The sequence below is a fragment of the Crinia signifera genome, chromosome 19 (assembly GCF_055691185.1).
Source record: "Crinia signifera chromosome 19, ASM5569118v1, whole genome shotgun sequence".
NCBI lineage: Eukaryota > Metazoa > Chordata > Amphibia > Anura > Myobatrachidae > Crinia > Crinia signifera.
This window is the reverse complement of record NC_139226.1, coordinates 74,231,613-74,250,076: the sequence shown is the minus strand read 5'-3', so window position 1 is coordinate 74,250,076 and position 18,464 is coordinate 74,231,613. Positions and strand designations below refer to the sequence as shown.

At 39.4% G+C, this 18,464-nt stretch overlaps 19 non-coding genes and 19 pseudogenes across 19 annotated transcripts; all 38 read right to left on the bottom strand.

Annotated features, from left to right (window-relative positions):
- Positions 1 to 171: 171 nt before the first annotated feature.
- On the bottom strand, positions 172 to 290 carry LOC146044783 (5S ribosomal RNA). Its single transcript, XR_014465219.1, has one exon. It is a non-coding gene; the product is annotated as a 5S ribosomal RNA (ribosomal RNA).
- A 345-nt stretch (positions 291 to 635) lies between these two features.
- LOC146044278 (5S ribosomal RNA) lies at positions 636 to 754 on the bottom strand (annotated as a pseudogene).
- Positions 755 to 1,099: 345 nt separating this feature from the next.
- Positions 1,100 to 1,218, bottom strand: LOC146044200 (5S ribosomal RNA; annotated as a pseudogene).
- Positions 1,219 to 1,563: 345 nt separating this feature from the next.
- Positions 1,564 to 1,682, bottom strand: LOC146043418 (5S ribosomal RNA). The gene has a single exon (XR_014464410.1). It is a non-coding gene; the product is annotated as a 5S ribosomal RNA (ribosomal RNA).
- Positions 1,683 to 2,027: 345 nt separating this feature from the next.
- LOC146044364 (5S ribosomal RNA) lies at positions 2,028 to 2,136 on the bottom strand (annotated as a pseudogene).
- A 345-nt stretch (positions 2,137 to 2,481) lies between these two features.
- Positions 2,482 to 2,600, bottom strand: LOC146043276 (5S ribosomal RNA). Its single transcript, XR_014464270.1, has one exon. It is a non-coding gene; the product is annotated as a 5S ribosomal RNA (ribosomal RNA).
- Positions 2,601 to 2,946: 346 nt separating this feature from the next.
- Positions 2,947 to 3,065, bottom strand: LOC146043417 (5S ribosomal RNA). The gene has a single exon (XR_014464409.1). It is a non-coding gene; the product is annotated as a 5S ribosomal RNA (ribosomal RNA).
- Positions 3,066 to 3,410: 345 nt separating this feature from the next.
- On the bottom strand, positions 3,411 to 3,529 carry LOC146043416 (5S ribosomal RNA). Its single transcript, XR_014464408.1, has one exon. It is a non-coding gene; the product is annotated as a 5S ribosomal RNA (ribosomal RNA).
- A 345-nt stretch (positions 3,530 to 3,874) lies between these two features.
- Positions 3,875 to 3,983, bottom strand: LOC146044363 (5S ribosomal RNA; annotated as a pseudogene).
- A 345-nt stretch (positions 3,984 to 4,328) lies between these two features.
- Positions 4,329 to 4,447, bottom strand: LOC146044171 (5S ribosomal RNA; annotated as a pseudogene).
- A 239-nt stretch (positions 4,448 to 4,686) lies between these two features.
- On the bottom strand, positions 4,687 to 4,805 carry LOC146043983 (5S ribosomal RNA; annotated as a pseudogene).
- Positions 4,806 to 5,149: 344 nt separating this feature from the next.
- LOC146043680 (5S ribosomal RNA) lies at positions 5,150 to 5,268 on the bottom strand. The gene has a single exon (XR_014464671.1). It is a non-coding gene; the product is annotated as a 5S ribosomal RNA (ribosomal RNA).
- A 345-nt stretch (positions 5,269 to 5,613) lies between these two features.
- LOC146043398 (5S ribosomal RNA) lies at positions 5,614 to 5,732 on the bottom strand. The gene has a single exon (XR_014464391.1). It is a non-coding gene; the product is annotated as a 5S ribosomal RNA (ribosomal RNA).
- A 345-nt stretch (positions 5,733 to 6,077) lies between these two features.
- LOC146044169 (5S ribosomal RNA) lies at positions 6,078 to 6,196 on the bottom strand (annotated as a pseudogene).
- Positions 6,197 to 6,541: 345 nt separating this feature from the next.
- Positions 6,542 to 6,660, bottom strand: LOC146044237 (5S ribosomal RNA; annotated as a pseudogene).
- A 345-nt stretch (positions 6,661 to 7,005) lies between these two features.
- LOC146044323 (5S ribosomal RNA) lies at positions 7,006 to 7,124 on the bottom strand (annotated as a pseudogene).
- Positions 7,125 to 7,469: 345 nt separating this feature from the next.
- On the bottom strand, positions 7,470 to 7,588 carry LOC146043745 (5S ribosomal RNA). Its single transcript, XR_014464736.1, has one exon. It is a non-coding gene; the product is annotated as a 5S ribosomal RNA (ribosomal RNA).
- A 345-nt stretch (positions 7,589 to 7,933) lies between these two features.
- On the bottom strand, positions 7,934 to 8,052 carry LOC146043681 (5S ribosomal RNA). Its single transcript, XR_014464672.1, has one exon. It is a non-coding gene; the product is annotated as a 5S ribosomal RNA (ribosomal RNA).
- Positions 8,053 to 8,851: 799 nt separating this feature from the next.
- Positions 8,852 to 8,970, bottom strand: LOC146043982 (5S ribosomal RNA; annotated as a pseudogene).
- Positions 8,971 to 9,314: 344 nt separating this feature from the next.
- On the bottom strand, positions 9,315 to 9,433 carry LOC146043679 (5S ribosomal RNA). Its single transcript, XR_014464670.1, has one exon. It is a non-coding gene; the product is annotated as a 5S ribosomal RNA (ribosomal RNA).
- Positions 9,434 to 9,778: 345 nt separating this feature from the next.
- Positions 9,779 to 9,897, bottom strand: LOC146043397 (5S ribosomal RNA). The gene has a single exon (XR_014464390.1). It is a non-coding gene; the product is annotated as a 5S ribosomal RNA (ribosomal RNA).
- Positions 9,898 to 10,242: 345 nt separating this feature from the next.
- Positions 10,243 to 10,361, bottom strand: LOC146044168 (5S ribosomal RNA; annotated as a pseudogene).
- A 345-nt stretch (positions 10,362 to 10,706) lies between these two features.
- Positions 10,707 to 10,825, bottom strand: LOC146044116 (5S ribosomal RNA; annotated as a pseudogene).
- A 345-nt stretch (positions 10,826 to 11,170) lies between these two features.
- Positions 11,171 to 11,289, bottom strand: LOC146043396 (5S ribosomal RNA). The gene has a single exon (XR_014464388.1). It is a non-coding gene; the product is annotated as a 5S ribosomal RNA (ribosomal RNA).
- A 345-nt stretch (positions 11,290 to 11,634) lies between these two features.
- LOC146044103 (5S ribosomal RNA) lies at positions 11,635 to 11,753 on the bottom strand (annotated as a pseudogene).
- A 345-nt stretch (positions 11,754 to 12,098) lies between these two features.
- On the bottom strand, positions 12,099 to 12,217 carry LOC146044115 (5S ribosomal RNA; annotated as a pseudogene).
- Positions 12,218 to 12,562: 345 nt separating this feature from the next.
- Positions 12,563 to 12,681, bottom strand: LOC146043577 (5S ribosomal RNA). The gene has a single exon (XR_014464569.1). It is a non-coding gene; the product is annotated as a 5S ribosomal RNA (ribosomal RNA).
- Positions 12,682 to 13,025: 344 nt separating this feature from the next.
- On the bottom strand, positions 13,026 to 13,144 carry LOC146043201 (5S ribosomal RNA). Its single transcript, XR_014464195.1, has one exon. It is a non-coding gene; the product is annotated as a 5S ribosomal RNA (ribosomal RNA).
- A 345-nt stretch (positions 13,145 to 13,489) lies between these two features.
- LOC146044130 (5S ribosomal RNA) lies at positions 13,490 to 13,608 on the bottom strand (annotated as a pseudogene).
- A 345-nt stretch (positions 13,609 to 13,953) lies between these two features.
- On the bottom strand, positions 13,954 to 14,072 carry LOC146044080 (5S ribosomal RNA; annotated as a pseudogene).
- A 345-nt stretch (positions 14,073 to 14,417) lies between these two features.
- Positions 14,418 to 14,536, bottom strand: LOC146043150 (5S ribosomal RNA). The gene has a single exon (XR_014464143.1). It is a non-coding gene; the product is annotated as a 5S ribosomal RNA (ribosomal RNA).
- Positions 14,537 to 15,335: 799 nt separating this feature from the next.
- LOC146043981 (5S ribosomal RNA) lies at positions 15,336 to 15,454 on the bottom strand (annotated as a pseudogene).
- Positions 15,455 to 15,798: 344 nt separating this feature from the next.
- LOC146043677 (5S ribosomal RNA) lies at positions 15,799 to 15,917 on the bottom strand. Its single transcript, XR_014464669.1, has one exon. It is a non-coding gene; the product is annotated as a 5S ribosomal RNA (ribosomal RNA).
- A 345-nt stretch (positions 15,918 to 16,262) lies between these two features.
- LOC146043395 (5S ribosomal RNA) lies at positions 16,263 to 16,381 on the bottom strand. The gene has a single exon (XR_014464387.1). It is a non-coding gene; the product is annotated as a 5S ribosomal RNA (ribosomal RNA).
- A 345-nt stretch (positions 16,382 to 16,726) lies between these two features.
- LOC146044167 (5S ribosomal RNA) lies at positions 16,727 to 16,845 on the bottom strand (annotated as a pseudogene).
- A 345-nt stretch (positions 16,846 to 17,190) lies between these two features.
- On the bottom strand, positions 17,191 to 17,309 carry LOC146044057 (5S ribosomal RNA; annotated as a pseudogene).
- Positions 17,310 to 17,654: 345 nt separating this feature from the next.
- Positions 17,655 to 17,773, bottom strand: LOC146043576 (5S ribosomal RNA). Its single transcript, XR_014464568.1, has one exon. It is a non-coding gene; the product is annotated as a 5S ribosomal RNA (ribosomal RNA).
- A 344-nt stretch (positions 17,774 to 18,117) lies between these two features.
- On the bottom strand, positions 18,118 to 18,236 carry LOC146043230 (5S ribosomal RNA). Its single transcript, XR_014464223.1, has one exon. It is a non-coding gene; the product is annotated as a 5S ribosomal RNA (ribosomal RNA).
- Positions 18,237 to 18,464: the final 228 nt, after the last annotated feature.

Genomic DNA, 18,464 nt, shown 5'->3' with positions numbered 1-18,464 from the left:
TGTTTAGCTGCCAAAAGCAGTTGGAATTGGGCCTAAACAGTGTGGTAAGTCTTTAGGTGATGGCTATTGTGTCTGTTTGACCTCTTCCAAATGTCAGTGCTGGCAATAAAAAGAAAAAGTTTCCAATTTAAATAGCTAGAGAATAAAAACAATTTGCCAGTAATGTGAAAAAACCTACAGCACCTGGTGTTCCCATGTGGTCTCCCACCCAAGTACTAACCAGGCCCAACACTGCTTAGCTTCCAAGATCAGACGAGATTGGGCCTATCCAATATGGTATGGCTGTAGGTGAGATAAAGGCACTTTTTTGCCCTCTTCTACTTCTATCACCAGGTAAGCTAATAAAAAAGTTTCCTAACTGTATTGGCTTACTGAAAAAAATCATGTGTTGGTAATGTAAAAAGACCTACAGGACATTATATTAGCAGGGGGTCTTAAATTAAACTACTAAAGAGGCTCAACACTGTTTAGCTGCCAAAAGCAGTTGGAATTGGGCCTAAACAGTGTGGTAAGTCTTTAGCTGATGGCTATTGTGTCTGTTTGACCTCTTCCAAATGTCTGTACTGGCAATAAAAAGAAAAAGTTTCCAATTTAAATAGCTAGAGAATAAAAACAATTTGCCAGTAATGTGAAAAAACCTAGAGCACCTGGTGTTCCCATGTGGACTCCCACCCAAGTATTAAACAGGCCCAACACTGCTTAGCTTCCAAGATCAGACAAGATTGGGCCTATCCAATGTGGTATGGCTGTAGGTGAGATACAGGCACTTTTTTGCCCTCTTCTACTTCTATCACCAGGTAAGCTAATACAAAAGTTTCCTAACTGTATTGGCTTACTGAAAAAAATCATGTGTTGGTAATGTAAAAAGACCTACAGGACATGATATTAGCAGGGGGTCTTAAATTAAACTACTAAAGAGGCTCAACACTGTTTAGCTGCCAAAAGCAGTTGGAATTGGGCCTAAACAGTGTGGTAAGTCTTTAGGTGATGGCTATTGCGTCTGTTTGACCTCTTCCAAATGTCTGTGCTGGCAATAAAAAGAAAAAGTTTGTAATTTAAATAGCTAGAGAATAAAAACAATTTGCCAGTAATGTGAAAAAACCTAGAGCACCTGGTGTTCCCATGTGGACTCCCACCCAAGTATTAAACAGGCCCAACACTGCTTAGCTTCCAAGATCAGACGAGATTGGGCCTATCCAATGTGGTATGGCTGTAGGTGAGATACAGGCACTTTTTTGCCCTCTTCTACTTCTATCACCAGGTAAGCTAATACAAAAGTTTCCTAACTGTATTGGCTTACTGAAAAAAATCATGTGTTGGTAATGTAAAAAGACCTACAGGACATTATATTAGCAGGGGGTCTTAAATTAAACCACTTAAGAGGCTCAACACTGTTTAGCTGACAAAAGCAGTTGGAATTGGGCCTAAACAGTGTGGTAAGTCTTTAGGTGATGGCTATTGTGTCTGTTTGACCTCTTCCAAATGTCTGTACTGGCAATAAAAAGAAAAAGTTTCCAATTTAAATAGCTAGAGAATAAAAACAATTTGCCAGTAATGTGAAAAAACCTACAGCACCTGGTGTTCCCATGTGGTCTCCCACCCAAGTACTAACCAGGCCAAACACTGCTTAGCTTCCAAGATCAGACGAGATTGGGCCTATCCAATGTGGTATGGCTGTAGGTGAGATACAGGCACTTTTTTGCCCTCTTCTACTTCTATCACCAGGTAAGCTCATAAAAAAGTTTCCTAACTGTATTGGCTTACTGAAAAAAATCATGTGTTGGTAATGTAAAAAGACCTACAGGACATGATATTAGCAGGGGGTCTTAAATTAAACTACTAAAGAGGCTCAACACTGTTTAGCTGCCAAAAGCAGTTGGAATTGGGCCTAAACAGTGTGGTAAGTCTTTAGGTGATGGCTATTGTGTCTGTTTGACCTCTTCCAAATGTCTGTACTGGCAATAAAAAGAAAACATTTCCAATTTAAATAGCTAGAGAATAAAAACAATTTGCCAGTAATGTGAAAAAACCTACATCACCTGATGTTCCCATGTGGACTCCCACCCAAGTACTAACCAGGCCCAACACTGCTTAGCTTCCAAGATCAGGCCTATCCAATGTGGTATGGCTGTAGGTGAAATACAGGCACTTTTTTGCCCTCTTCTACTTCTATCACCAGGTAAACTAATAAAAAAGTTTCCTAACTGTATTGGCATACTGAAAAAAATCATGTGTTGGTAATGTAAAAAGACCTACAGGACATGATATTAGCAGGGGGTCTTAAATTAAACTACTAAAGAGGCTCAACACTGTTTAGCTGCCAAAAGCAGTTGGAATTGGGCCTAAACAGTGTGGTAAGTCTTTAGGTGATGGCTATTGTGTCTGTTTGACCTCTTCCAAATGCCTGTACAGGCAATAAAAAGAAAAAGTTTCCAATTTAAATAGCTAGAGAATAAAAACAATTTGCCAGTAATGTGAAAAAACCTACAGCACCTGGTGTTCCCATGTGGACTCCCATCCAAGTACTAAACAGGCCCAACACTGCTTAGCTTCCAAGATCAGACGAGATTGGGCCTATCCAATGTGGTATGGCTGTAGGTGAGATACAGGCACTTTTTTTGCCCTCTTCTACTTCTATCACCAGGTAAGCTAATAAAAAAGTTTCCTAACTGTATTGGCTTACTGAAAAAAATCTTGTGTTGGTAATGTAAAAAGACCTACAGGACATTATATTAGCAGGGGGTCTTAAATTAAACTACTAAAGAGGCTCAACACTGTTTAGCTGACAAAAGCAATTGGAATAGGGCCTAAACAGTGTGGTAAGTCTTTAGGTGATGGCTATTGTGTCTGTTTGACCTCTTTCAAATGTCTGTACTGGCAATAAAAAGAAAAAGTTTCCAATTTAAATAGCTAGAGAATAAAAACAATTTGCCAGTAATGTGAAAAAACCTACAGCACCTGGTGTTCCCATGTGGTCTCCCACCCAAGTACTAACCAGGCCAAACACTGCTTAGCTTCCAAGATCAGACGAGATTGGGCCTATCCAATGTGGTATGGCTGTAGGTGAGATACAGGCACTTTTTTGCCCTCTTCTACTTCTATCACCAGGTAAGCTAATAAAAAAGTTTCCTAACTGTATTGGCTTACTGAAAAAAATCATGTGTTGGTAATGTAAAAAGACCTACAGGACATGATATTAGCAGGGGGTCTTAAATTAAACTACTAAAGAGGCTCAACACTGTTTAGCTGCCAAAAGCAGTTGGAATTGGGCCTAAACAGTGTGGTAAGTCTTTAGGTGATGGCTATTGTGTCTGTTTGACCTCTTCCAAATGTCTGTACTGGCAATAAAAAGAAAACGTTTCCAATTTAAATAGCTAGAGAATAAAAACAATTTGCCAGTAATGTGAAAAAACCTACAGCACCTGGTGTTCCCATGTGGTCTCCCACCCAAGTACTAACCAGGCCAAACACTGCTTAGCTTCCAAGATCAGACGAGATTGGGCCTATCCAATGTGGTATGGCTGTAGGTGAGATACAGGCACTTTTTTGCCCTCTTCTACTTCTATCACCAGGTAAGCTAATAAAAAAGTTTCCTAACTGTATTGGCTTACTGAAAAAAATCATGTGTTGGTAATGTAAAAAGACCTACAGGACATGATATTAGCAGGGGGTCTTAAATTAAACTACTAAAGAGGCTCAACACTGTTTAGCTGCCAAAAGCAGTTGGAATTGGGCCTAAACAGTGTGGTAAGTCTTTAGGTGATGGCTATTGTGTCTGTTTGACCTCTTCCAAATGTCTGTACTGGCAATAAAAAGAAAACGTTTCCAATTTAAATAGCTAGAGAATAAAAACAATTTGCCAGTAATGTGAAAAAACCTACATCACCTGATGTTCCCATGTGGACTCCCACCCAAGTACTAACCAGGCCCAACACTGCTTAGCTTCCAAGATCAGGCCTATCCAATGTGGTATGGCTGTAGGTGAAATACAGGCACTTTTTTGCCCTCTTCTACTTCTATCACCAGGTAAGCTAATAAAAAAGTTTCCTAACTGTATTGGCATACTGAAAAAAATCATGTGTTGGTAATGTAAAAAGACCTACAGGACATGATTTTAGCAGGGGGTCTTAAATTAAACTACTAAAGAGGCTCAACACTGTTTAGCTGCCAAAAGCAGTTGGAATTGGGCCTAAACAGTGTGGTAAGTCTTTAGGTGATGGCTATTGTGTCTGTTTGACCTCTTCCAAATGTCTGTACTGGCAATAAAAAGAAAAAGTTTCCAATTTAAATAGCTAGAGAATAAAAACAATTTGCCAGTAATGTGAAAAAACCTACAGCACCTGGTGTTCACATGTGGTCTCCCACCCAAATACTAAACAGGCCCAACACTGCTTAGCTTTCAAGATCAGACGAGATTGGGCCTATCCAATGTGATATGGCTGTAGGTGAGATACATGCACTTTTTTGCCCTCTTCTACTTCTATCACCAGGTAAGCTAATAAAAAAGTTTCCTAACTGTATTGGCTTACTTACAGTTGGAATTGGGCCTAAACAGTATGGTAAGTCTTTAGGTGATGGCTATTGTGTCTGTTTGACCTCTTCCAAATGTCAGTGCTGGCAATAAAAAGAAAAAGTTTCCAATTTAAATAGCTAGAGAATAAAAACAATTTGCCAGTAATGTGAAAAAACCTACAGCACCTGGTGTTCACATGTGGTCTCCCACCCAAGTACTAAACAGGCCCAACACTGCTTAGCTTTCAAGATCAGACGAGATTGGGCCTATCCAATGTGATATGGCTGTAGGTGAGATACAGGCACTTTTTTGCCCTCTTCTACTTCTATCACCAGGTAAGCTAAGAAAAAGTTTCCTAACTGTATTGGCTTACTGAAAAAAATCATGTGTTGGTAATGTAAAAAGACCTACAGGACATTATATTAGCAGGGGGTCTTAAATTAAACTACCAAAGAGGCTCAACACTGTTTAGCTGCCAAAAGCAGTTGGAATTGGGCCTAAACCGTGTGGTAAGTCTTTAGGTGATGGCTATTGTGTCAGTTTGACCTCTTCCAAATGTCTGTACTGGCAATAAAAAGAAAAAGTTTCCAATTTAAATAGCTAGAGAATAAAAACAATTTGCCAGTAATGTGAAAAAATCTACAGCACCTGGTGTTCCCATGTGGTCTCCCACCCAAGTACTAACTAGGCCCAACACTGCTTAGCTTCCAAGATCAGACGAGATTGGGCCTATTCAATGTGGTATGGCTGTAGGTGAGATACAGGCAATTTTTTGCCCTCTTCTACTTCTATCACCAGGTAAGCTAATAAAAAAGTTTCCTAACTGTATTGGCTTACTGAAAAAAATCATGTGTTGGTAATGTAAAAAGACCTACAGGACATTATATTAGCAGGGGGTCTTAAATTAAACTACTAAAGAGGTTCAACACTGTTTAGCTGCCAAAAGCAGTTGGAATTGGGCCTAAACAGTGTGGTAAGTCTTTAGGTGATGGCTATTGTGTCTGTTTGACCTCTTCCAAATGTCTGTACTGGCAATAAAAAGAAAAAGTTTCCAATTTAAATAGCTAGAGAATAAAAACAATTTGCCAGTAATGTGAAAAAATCTACAGCACCTGGTGTTCCCATGTGGTCTCCCACCCAAGTACTAACCAGGCCCAACACTGCTTAGCTTCCAAGATCAGACGAGATTGGGCCTATCCAATGTGGTATTGCTGTAGGTGAGATACACGCACTTTTTTGCCCTCTTCTACTTCTACCACTAGGTAAGCTAATAAAAAAGTTTCCTAACTGTATTGGCTTACTGAAAAAAATCATGTGTTGGTAATGTAAGAAGACCTACAGGACATTTTATTAGCAGGGGGTCTTAAATTAAACTACTAAAGAGGCTCAACACTGTTTAGCTGCCAAATGCAGTTGGAATTGGGCCTAAACAGTATGGTAAGTCTTTAGGTGATGGCTATTGTGTCTGTTTGACCTCTTCCAAATAACAGTGCTGGCAATAAAAAGAAAAAGTTTCCAATTTAAATAGCTAGAGAATAAAAACAATTTGCCAGTAATGTGAAAAAACCTACAGCACCTGGTGTTCACATGTGGTCTCCCACCCAAATACTAAACAGGCCCAACACTGCTTAGCTTTCAAGATCAGACGAGATTGGGCCTATCCAATGTGATATGGCTGTAGGTGAGATACAGGCACTTTTTTGCCCTCTTCTACTTCTATCACCAGGTAAGCTAATAAAAAAGTTTCCTAACTGTATTGGCTTACTGAAAAAAATCATGTGTTGGTAATGTAAGAAGACCTACAGGACATTTTATTAGCAGGGGGTCTTAAATTAAACTACTAAAGAGGCTCAACACTGTTTAGCTGCCAAATGCAGTTGGAATTGGGCCTAAACAGTATGGTAAGTCTTTAGGTGATGGCTATTGTGTCTGTTTGACCTCTTCCAAATAACAGTGCTGGCAATAAAAAGAAAAAGTTTCCAATTTAAATAGCTAGAGAATAAAAACAATTTGCCAGTAATGTGAAAAAACCTACAGCACCTGGTGTTCACATGTGGTCTCCCACCCAAATACTAAACAGGCCCAACACTGCTTAGCTTTCAAGATCAGACGAGATTTTGCCTATCCAATGTGGTATGGCTGTAGGTGAGATACAGGCACTTTTTTGCCCTCTTCTACTTCTATAACCAGGTAAGCTAATAAAAAAGTTTCCTAACTGTATTGGCTTACTGAAAAAAACCATGTGTTGGTAATGTAAAAAGACCTACAGGACATTATATTAGCAGGGGGTCTTAAATTAAACTACTAAAGAGGCTCAACACTGTTTAGCTGCCGAAAGCAGTAGGAATTGTGCCTAAACAGTGTGGTATGTCTTTAGGTGATGGCTATTGTGTCTGTTTGACCACTTCCAAATATCAGTGCTGGCAATAAAAAGAAAAAGTTTCCAATTTAAATAGCTAGAGTATAAAAACAATTTGCAAGTAATGTGAAAAAACCTACAGCACCTGGTGTTCCCATGTGGTCTCCCACCCAATGACTAACAAGGCCCAACACTGCTCAGCTTCCAAGATCAGAAGAGATTGGGCCTATCCAATGTGGTATGGCTGTAAGTGAGATACAGGCACTTTTTTGCCCTCTTCTACTTCTATCACCAGGTAAGCTAATAAAAAAGTTTCCTAACTGTATTGGCTTACTGAAAAAAATCATGTGTTGGTAATGTAAAAAGACCTACAGGACATGATATTAGCAGGGGGTCTTAAATTAAACTACTAAAGAGGCTCAACACTGTTTAGCTGCCAAAAGCAGTTGGAATTGGGCCTAAGCAGTGTGGTAAGTCTTTATGTGATGGCTATTGTGTCTGTTTGACCTCTTCCAAATGTCTGTACTGGCAATAAAAAGAAAAAGTTTCCAATTTAAATAGCTAGAGAATAAAAACAATTTGCCAGTAATGTGAAAAAACCTACAGCACCTTGTGTTCCCATTTGGTCTCCCACCCAAGTACTAACCAGGCCCAACACTGCTTAGCTTCCAAGATCAGACGAGATTGGGCCTATCCAATGTGGTATGGCTGTAGGTGAGATACAGGGACTTTTTTGCCCTCTTCTACTTCTATAACCAGGTAAGCTAATAAAAAAGTTTCCTAACTGTATTGGCTTACTGAAAAAAATCATGTGTTGGTAATGTAAAAAGACCTACAGGACATTATATTAGCAGGGGGTCTTAAATTAAACTACTAAAGAGGCTCAACACTGTTTAGCTGCCAAAAGGAGTTGGAATTGGGCCTAAACAGTGTGGTAAGTCTTTAGGTGATGGCTATTGTGTCTGTTTGACCTCTTCCAAATGTCAGTGCTGGCATTAAAAAGAAAAAGTTTCCAATTTAAATAGCTAGAGAATAAAAACAATTTGTCAGTAATGTGATAAAACCTACAGCACCTGGTGTTCCCATGTGGTCTCCCGCCCAAGTACTAACTAGGCCCAACACTGCTTAGTTTCCAAGATCAGACGAGATTGGGCCTATCCAATGTGGTATGGCTGTAGGTGAGATAAACGCACTTTTTTGCCCTCTTCTACTTCTATCACCAGGTAAGCTAATACAAAAGTTTCCTAACTGTATTGGCTTACTGAAAAAAATCATATGTTGGTAATGTAAAAAGACCTACAGGACATGATATTAGCAGGGGGTCTTAAATTAAACTACTAAAGAGGCTCAACACTGTTTAGCTGCCAAAAGCAGTTGGAATTGGGCCTAAACAGTGTGGTAAGTCTTTAGGTGATGGCTATTGTGTCTGTTTGACCTCTTCCAAATGTCAGTGCTGGCAATAAAAAGAAAAAGTTTCCAATTTAAATAGCTACAGAATAAAAACAATTTGCCAGTCATGTGAAAAAACCTACAGCACCTGGTGTTCCCATGTGGTCTCCCACCCAAGTGCTAACCAGGCCCAACACTGCTTAGCTTCCAAGAACAGGGCTATCCAATGTGGTATAGCTGTAGGTGACATACAGGCACGTTTTTGCCCTCTTCTTCTTCTACCACCAGGTAAGCTAATAAAAAAGTTTCCTAACTGTATTGGCTTACTGAAAAAAATCATGTGTTGGTAATGTAAGAAGACCTACAGGACATGTTATTAACAGGGGGTCTTAAATTAAACTACTAAAGAGGCTCAACACTGTTTAGCTGCCAAATGCAGTTGGAATTGGGCCTAAACAGTATGGTAAGTCTTTAGGTGATGGCTATTGTGTCTGTTTGACCTCTTCCAAATGTCAGTGCTGGCAATAAAAAGAAAAAGTTTCCAATTTAAATAGCTAGAGAATAAAAACAATTTGCCAGTAATGTGAAAAAACCTACAGCACCTGGTGTTCACATGTGGTCTCCCACCCAAGTACTAAACAGGCCCAACACTGCTTAGCTTTCAAGATCAGACGAGATTGGGCCTATCCAATGTGATATGGCTGTAGGTGAGATACAGGCACTTTTTTGCCCTCTTCTACTTCTATCACCAGGTAAGCTAAGAAAAAGTTTCCTAACTGTATTGGCTTACTGAAAAAAATCATGTGTTGGTAATGTAAAAAGACCTACAGGACATTATATTAGCAGGGGGTCTTAAATTAAACTACCAAAGAGGCTCAACACTGTTTAGCTGCCAAAAGCAGTTGGAATTGGGCCTAAACCGTGTGGTAAGTCTTTAGGTGATGGCTATTGTGTCTGTTTGACCTCTTCCAAATGTCTGTACTGGCAATAAAAAGAAAAAGTTTCCAATTTAAATAGCTAGAGAATAAAAACAATTTGCCAGTAATGTGAAAAAATCTACAGCACCTGGTGTTCCCATGTGGTCTCCCACCCAAGTACTAACTAGGCCCAACACTGCTTAGCTTCCAAGATCAGACGAGATTGGGCCTATTCAATGTGGTATGGCTGTAGGTGAGATACAGGCAATTTTTTGCCCTCTTCTACTTCTATCACCAGGTAAGCTAATAAAAAAGTTTCCTAACTGTATTGGCTTACTGAAAAAAATCATGTGTTGGTAATGTAAAAAGACCTACAGGACATTATATTAGCAGGGGGTCTTAAATTAAACTACTAAAGAGGTTCAACACTGTTTAGCTGCCAAAAGCAGTTGGAATTGGGCCTAAACAGTGTGGTAAGTCTTTAGGTGATGGCTATTGTGTCTGTTTGACCTCTTCCAAATGTCTGTACTGGCAATAAAAAGAAAAAGTTTCCAATTTAAATAGCTAGAGAATAAAAACAATTTGCCAGTAATGTGAAAAAATCTACAGCACCTGGTGTTCCCATGTGGTCTCCCACCCAAGTACTAACCAGGCCCAACACTGCTTAGCTTCCAAGATCAGACGAGATTGGGCCTATCCAATGTGGTATTGCTGTAGGTGAGATACACGCACTTTTTTGCCCTCTTCTACTTCTACCACTAGGTAAGCTAATAAAAAAGTTTCCTAACTGTATTGGCTTACTGAAAAAAATCATGTGTTGGTAATGTAAGAAGACCTACAGGACATTTTATTAGCAGGGGGTCTTAAATTAAACTACTAAAGAGGCTCAACACTGTTTAGATGCCAAATGCAGTTGGAATTGGGCCTAAACAGTATGGTAAGTCTTTAGGTGATGGCTATTGTGTCTGTTTGACCTCTTCCAAATAACAGTGCTGGCAATAAAAAAAAAAAATTTCCAATTTAAATAGCTAGAGAATAAAAACAATTTGCCAGTAATGTGAAAAAACCTACAGCACCTGGTGTTCACATGTGGTCTCCCACCCAAATACTAAACAGGCCCAACACTGCTTAGCTTTCAAGATCAGACGAGATTGGGCCTATCCAATGTGATATGGCTGTAGGTGAGATACAGGCACTTTTTTGCCCTCTTCTACTTCTATCACCAGGTAAGCTAATAAAAAAGTTTCCTAACTGTATTGGCTTACTGAAAAAAATCATGTGTTGGTAATGTAAAAAGACCTACAGGACATGATATTAGCAGGGGGTCTTAAATTAAACTACCAAAGAGGCTCAACACTGTTTAGCTGCCAAAAGCAGTTGGAATTGGGCCTAAACCGTGTGGTAAGTCTTTAGGTGATGGCTATTGTGTCTGTTTGACCTCTTCCAAATGTCTGTACTGGCAATAAAAAGAAAAAGTTTCCAATTTAAATAGCTAGAGAATAAAAACAATTTGCCAGTAATGTGAAAAAAGCTACAGCACCTGGTGTTCCCATGTGGTCTCCCACCCAATTACTAACCAGGCCCAACACTGCTTAGCTTCCAAGATCAGACGAGATTGGGCCTATCTAATGTGGTATGGCTGTAGGTGAGATACAGGCACTTTTTTGCCCTATTCTACTTCTATCACCAGGTAAGCTAATAAAAAAGTTTCCTAACTGTATTGGCTTACTGAAAAAAATCATGTGTTGGTAATGTAAAAAGACCTACAGGACATGATATTAGCAGGGGGTCTTAAATTAAACTACTAAAGAGGTTCAACACTTTTTAGCTGCCAAAAGCAGTTGGAATTGGGCCTAAACAGTGTGGTAAGTCTTTAGATGATGGCTATTGTGTCTGTTTGACCTCTTCCAAATGTCAGTGCTGGCAATAAAAAGAAAAAGTTTCCAATTTAAATAGCTAGAGAATAAAAACAATTTGCCAGTAATGTGAAAAAATCTACAGCACCTGGTGTTCCCATGTGGTCTCCCACCCAAGTACTAACCAGGCCCAACACTGCTTAGCTTCCAAGATCAGACGAGATTGGGCCTATCCAATGTGGTATTGCTGTAGGTGAGATTCACGCACTTTTTTGCCCTCTTCTACTTCTACCACTAGGTAAGCTAATAAAAAAGTTTCCTAACTGTATTGGCTTACTGAAAAAAATCATGTGTTGGTAATGTAAGAAGACCTACAGGACATTTTATTAGCAGGGGGTCTTAAATTAAACTACTAAAGAGGCTCAACACTGTTTAGATGCCAAATGCAGTTGGAATTGGGCCTAAACAGTATGGTAAGTCTTTAGGTGATGGCTATTGTGTCTGTTTGACCTCTTCCAAATAACAGTGCTGGCAATAAAAAAAAAAAATTTCCAATTTAAATAGCTAGAGAATAAAAACAATTTGCCAGTAATGTGAAAAAACCTACAGCACCTGGTGTTTACATGTGGTCTCCCACCCAAATACTAAACAGGCCCAACACTGCTTAGCTTTCAAGATCAGACGAGATTGGGCCTATCCAATGTGATATGGCTGTAGGTGAGATACAGGCACTTTTTTGCCCTCTTCTACTTCTATCACCAGGTAAGCTAATAAAAAAGTTTCCTAACTGTATTGGCTTACTGAAAAAAATCATGTGTTGGTAATGTAAAAAGACCTACAGGACATGATATTAGCAGGGGGTCTTAAATTAAACTACCAAAGAGGCTCAACACTGTTTAGCTGCCAAAAGCAGTTGGAATTGGGCCTAAACCGTGTGGTAAGTCTTTAGGTGATGGCTATTGTGTCTGTTTGACCTCTTCCAAATGTCTGTACTGGCAATAAAAAGAAAAAGTTTCCAATTTAAATAGCTAGAGAATAAAAACAATTTGCCAGTAATGTGAAAAAAGCTACAGCACCTGGTGTTCCCATGTGGTCTCCCACCCAATTACTAACCAGGCCCAACACTGCTTAGCTTCCAAGATCAGACGAGATTGGGCCTATCTAATGTGGTATGGCTGTAGGTGAGATACAGGCACTTTTTTGCCCTATTCTACTTCTATCACCAGGTAAGCTAATACAAAAGTTTCCTAACTGTATTGGCTTACTGAAAAAAATCATGTGTTGGTAATGTAAAAAGACCTACAGGACATGATATTAGCAGGGGGTCTTAAATTAAACTACTAAAGAGGTTCAACACTTTTTAGCTGCCAAAAGCAGTTGGAATTGGGCCTAAACAGTGTGGTAAGTCTTTAGATGATGGCTATTGTGTCTGTTTGACCTCTTCCAAATGTCAGTGCTGGCAATAAAAAGAAAAAGTTTCCAATTTAAATAGCTAGAGAATAAAAACAATTTGCCAGTAATGTGAAAAAACCTACAGCACCTAGTGTTCCCATGTGGTCGCCCACCCAAGTACTAACCAGGCCCAACACTGCTTAGCTTTCAAGATCAGACGAGATTGGGCCTATCCAATGTGGTATGGCTGTAGGTGAGATACATGCACTTTTTTGCCCTCTTCTACTTCTGTCACCAGGTAAACTAATAAAAAAGTTTCCTAACTGTATTGACTTACTGAAAAAAATCATGAGTTGGTAATGTAAAAAGACCTACAGGACATGTTATTAGCAGGGGGTCTTAAATTAAAATACTAAAGAAACTCAACACTGTTTAGCTGCCAAAAGCAGTTGGAATTGGGCCTTAACAGTGTGGTAAGTCTTTAGGTGATGGCTATTGTGTCTGTTTGACCTCTTCCAAATGTCTGTGCTGGCAATAAAAAGAAAAGTTTCCAATTTAAATAGCTAGAGAATAAAAACCATTTGCCAGTAATATGAAAAAACCTACAGCACCTGGTGTTCCCATGTGGTCTCCCACCCAAGTACTAACCAGGCCCAACACTGCTTAGCTTCCAAGAGCAGACGAGATTGGGCCTATCCAATGTGGTATGGCTGTAGGTGAGATACAGGAACCTTTTTGCCATCTTCTACTTCTATAACCAGGTAAGCTAACAAAAAAGTTTCCACACTGTATTGTCTTACTGAAAAAAATCATGTGTTGGTAATGTAAAAAGACCTATAGGACATGATATTAGCAGGGGGTCTTAAATTAAACTACTAACGAGGCTCAACACTGTTTAGCTGCCAAAAGCAGTTGGAATTGGGCCTAAACAGTGTGGTAAGTCTTTAGGTGATGGCTAATGTGTCTGATTGACCTCTTCCAAATGTCAGTGCTGGCAATAAAAAGAAAAAGTTTCCAATTTAAATAGCTAGAGAATAAAAACAATATGCCATTAATGTGAAAAAATCTACAGCACCTGGTGTTCCCATGTGGTCTCCCACCCAAGTACTAACCAGGCCCAACACTGCTTAGCTTCCAAGATCAGACGAGATTGTGCCTATCCAATGTGTTATGGCTGTAGGTGAGATACAGGCACTTTTTTGCCCTCTTCTACTTCTATCACCAGGTAAGCTAATACAAAAGTTTCCTAACTGTATTGGCTTACTGAAAAAAATCATGTGTTGGTAATGTTAAAAGACCTACAGGACATGATATTAGCAGGGGGTCTTAAATAAAACTACTAAAGAGGCTCAACACTGTTTAGCTTCCAAAAACAGTTGGAATTGGGCCTAAACAGTGTGGTAAGTCTTTAGGTGATGGCTATTGTGTCTGTTTGACCTCTTCCAAATGTCTGTACAGGCAATAAAAAGAAAAAGTTTTCAATTTAAATAACTAGAGAATAAAAACAATTTGCCAGTAATGTGAAAAAACCTACAGCACCAGGTGTTCCCATGTGGCCTCCCACCCAAGTACTAACCAGGCCCAACACTGCTTGGCTTCGAAGATCAGACGAGATTTTGCCTATCCAATGTGGTATGGCTGTAGGTGAGATACAGGCACTTTTTTGCCCTCTTCTACTTCTATCACCAGGTAAGCTAATAAAAAAGTTTCCTAACTGTATTGGCTTACTGAAAAAAATCATGTGTTGATAATGTAAAAAGACCTACAGGACATTATATTAGCAGGGGGTCTTAAATTAAACTACTAAAGAGGCTCAACACTGTTTAGCTGCCAAAAGGAGTTGGAATTGGGCCTAAACAGTGTGGTAAGTCTTTAGGTGATGGCTATTGTGTCTGTTTGACCTCTTCCAAATGTCAGTGCTGGCATTAAAAAGAAAAAGTTTCCAATTTAAATAGCTAGAGAATAAAAACAATTTGTCAGTAATGTGATAAAACCTACAGCACCTGGTGTTCCCATGTGGTCTCCCGCCCAAGTACTAACCAGGCCCAACACTGCTTAGTTTCCAAGATCAGACGAGATTGGGCCTATCCAATGTGGTATGGCTGTAGGTGAGATAAACGCACTTTTTTGCCCTCTTCTACTTCTATCACCAGGTAAGCTAATACAAAAGTTTCCTAACTGTTTTGGCTTACTGAAAAAAATCATATGTTGGTAATGTAAAAAGACCTACAGGACATGATATTAGCAGGGGGTCTTAAATTAAACTACTAAAGAGGCTCAACACTGTTTAGCTGCCAAAAGCAGTTGGAATTGGGCCTAAACAGTGTGGTAAGTCTTTAGGTGATGGCTATTGTGTCTGTTTGACCTCTTCCAAATGTCAGTGCTGGCAATAAAAAGAAAAAGTTTCCAATTTAAATAGCTACAGAATAAAAACAATTTGCCAGTAATGTGAAAAAACCTACAGCACCTGGTGTTCCCATGTGGTCTCCCACCCAAGTGCTAACCAGGCCCAACACTGCTTAGCTTCCAAGAACAGGGCTATCCAATGTGGTATAGCTGTAGGTGACATACAGGCACGTTTTTGCCCTCTTCTTCTTCTACCACCAGGTAAGCTAATAAAAAAGTTTCCTAACTGTATTGGCTTACTGAAAAAAATCATGTGTTGGTAATGTAAGAAGACCTACAGGACATGTTATTAACAGGGGGTCTTAAATTAAACTACTAAAGAGGCTCAACACTGTTTAGCTGCCAAATGCAGTTGGAATTGGGCCTAAACAGTATGGTAAGTCTTTAGGTGATGGCTATTGTGTCTGTTTGACCTCTTCCAAATGTCAGTGCTGGCAATAAAAAGAAAAAGTTTCCAATTTAAATAGCTAGAGAATAAAAACAATTTGCCAGTAATGTGAAAAAACCTACAGCACCTGGTGTTCACATGTGGTCTCCCACCCAAGTACTAAACAGGCCCAACACTGCTTAGCTTTCAAGATCAGACGAGATTGGGCCTATCCAATGTGATATGGCTGTAGGTGAGATACAGGCACTTTTTTGCCCTCTTCTACTTCTATCACCAGGTAAGCTAAGAAAAAGTTTCCTAACTGTATTGGCTTACTGAAAAAAATCATGTGTTGGTAATGTAAAAAGACCTACAGGACATTATATTAGCAGGGGGTCTTAAATTAAACTACCAAAGAGGCTCAACACTGTTTAGCTGCCAAAAGCAGTTGGAATTGGGCCTAAACCGTGTGGTAAGTCTTTAGGTGATGGCTATTGTGTCTGTTTGACCTCTTCCAAATGTCTGTACTGGCAATAAAAAGAAAAAGTTTCCAATTTAAATAGCTAGAGAATAAAAACAATTTGCCAGTAATGTGAAAAAATCTACAGCACCTGGTGTTCCCATGTGGTCTCCCACCCAAGTACTAACTAGGCCCAACACTGCTTAGCTTCCAAGATCAGACGAGATTGGGCCTATTCAATGTGGTATGGCTGTAGGTGAGATACAGGCAATTTTTTGCCCTCTTCTACTTCTATCACCAGGTAAGCTAATAAAAAAGTTTCCTAACTGTATTGGCTTACTGAAAAAAATCATGTGTTGGTAATGTAAAAAGACCTACAGGACATTATATTAGCAGGGGGTCTTAAATTAAACTACTAAAGAGGTTCAACACTGTTTAGCTGCCAAAAGCAGTTGGAATTGGGCCTAAACAGTGTGGTAAGTCTTTAGGTGATGGCTATTGTGTCTGTTTGACCTCTTCCAAATGTCTGTACTGGCAATAAAAAGAAAAAGTTTCCAATTTAAATAGCTAGAGAATAAAAACAATTTGCCAGTAATGTGAAAAAATCTACAGCACCTGGTGTTCCCATGTGGTCTCCCACCCAAGTACTAACCAGGCCCAACACTGCTTAGCTTCCAAGATCAGACGAGATTGGGCCTATCCAATGTGGTATTGCTGTAGGTGAGATACACGCACTTTTTTGCCCTCTTCTACTTCTACCACTAGGTAAGCTAATAAAAAAGTTTCCTAACTGTATTGGCTTACTGAAAAAAATCATGTGTTGGTAATGTAAGAAGACCTACAGGACATTTTATTAGCAGGGGGTCTTAAATTAAACTACTAAAGAGGCTCAACACTGTTTAGCTGCCAAATGCAGTTGGAATTGGGCCTAAACAGTATGGTAAGTCTTTAGGTGATGGCTATTGTGTCTGTTTGACCTCTTCCAAATAACAGTGCTGGCAATAAAAAGAAAAAGTTTCCAATTTAAATAGCTAGAGAATAAAAACAATTTGCCAGTAATGTGAAAAAACCTACAGCACCTGGTGTTCACATGTGGTCTCCCACCCAAATACTAAACAGGCCCAACACTGCTTAGCTTTCAAGATCAGACGAGATTGGGCCTATCCAATGTGATATGGCTGTAGGTGAGATACAGGCACTTTTTTGCCCTCTTCTACTTCTATCACCAGGTAAGCTAATAAAAAAGTTTCCTAACTGTATTGGCTTACTGAAAAAAATCATGTGTTGGTAATGTAAAAAGACCTACAGGACATGATATTAGCAGGGGGTCTTAAATTAAACTACCAAAGAGGCTCAACACTGTTTAGCTGCCAAAAGCAGTTGGAATTGGGCCTAAACCGTGTGGTAAGTCTTTAGGTGATGGCTATTGTGTCTGTTTGACCTCTTCCAAATGTCTGTACTGGCAATAAAAAGAAAAAGTTTCCAATTTAAATAGCTAGAGAATAAAAACAATTTGCCAGTAATGTGAAAAAATCTACAGCACCTGGTGTTCCCATGTGGTCTCCCACCCAATTACTAACCAGGCCCAACACTGCTTAGCTTCCAAGATCAGACGAGATTGGGCCTATCTAATGTGGTATGGCTGTAGGTGAGATACAGGCACTTTTTTGCCCTCTTCTACTTCTATCACCAGGTAAGCTAATAAAAAAGTTTCCTAACTGTATTGGCTTACTGAAAAAAATCATGTGTTGGTAATGTAAAAAGACCTACAGGACATGATATTAGCAGGGGGTCTTAAATTAAACTACTAAAGAGGTTCAACACTTTTTAGCTGCCAAAAGCAGTTGGAATTGGGCCTAAACAGTGTGGTAAGTCTTTAGATGATGGCTATTGTGTCTGTTTGACCTCTTCCAAATGTCAGTGCTGGCAATAAAAAGAAAAAGTTTCCAATTTAAATAGCTAGAGAATAAAAACAATTTGCCAGTAATGTGAAAAAACCTACAGCACCTAGTGTTCCCATGTGGTCGCCCACCCAAGTACTAACCAGGCCCAACACTGCTTAGCTTTCAAGATCAGACGAGATTGGGCCTATCCAATGTGGTATGGCTGTAGGTGAGATACATGCACTTTTTTGCCCTCTTCTACTTCTGTCACCAGGTAAACTAATAAAAAAGTTTCCTAACTGTATTGACTTACTGAAAAAAATCATGAGTTGGTAATGTAAAAAGACCTACAGGACATGTTATTAGCAGGGGGTCTTAAATTAAAATACTAAAGAAACTCAACACTGTTTAGCTGCCAAAAGCAGTTGGAATTGGGCCTTAACAGTGTGGTAAGTCTTTAGGTGATGGCTATTGTGTCTGTTTGACCTCTTCCAAATGTCTGTGCTGGCAATAAAAAGAAAAGTTTCCAATTTAAATAGCTAGAGAATAAAAACCATTTGCCAGTAATATGAAAAAACCTACAGCACCTGGTGTTCCCACGTGGTCTCCCACCCAAGTACTAACCAGGCCCAACACTGCTTAGCTTCCAAGAGCAGACGAGATTGGGCCTATCCAATGTGGTATGGCTGTAGGTGAGATACAGGAACCTTTTTGCCATCTTCTACTTCTATAACCAGGTAAGCTAACAAAAAAGTTTCCACACTGTATTGTCTTACTGAAAAAAATCATGTGTTGGTAATGTAAAAAGACCTATAGGACATGATATTAGCAGGGGGTCTTAAATTAAACTACTAACGAGGCTCAACACTGTTTAGCTGCCAAAAGCAGTTGGAATTGGGCCTAAACAGTGTGGTAAGTCTTT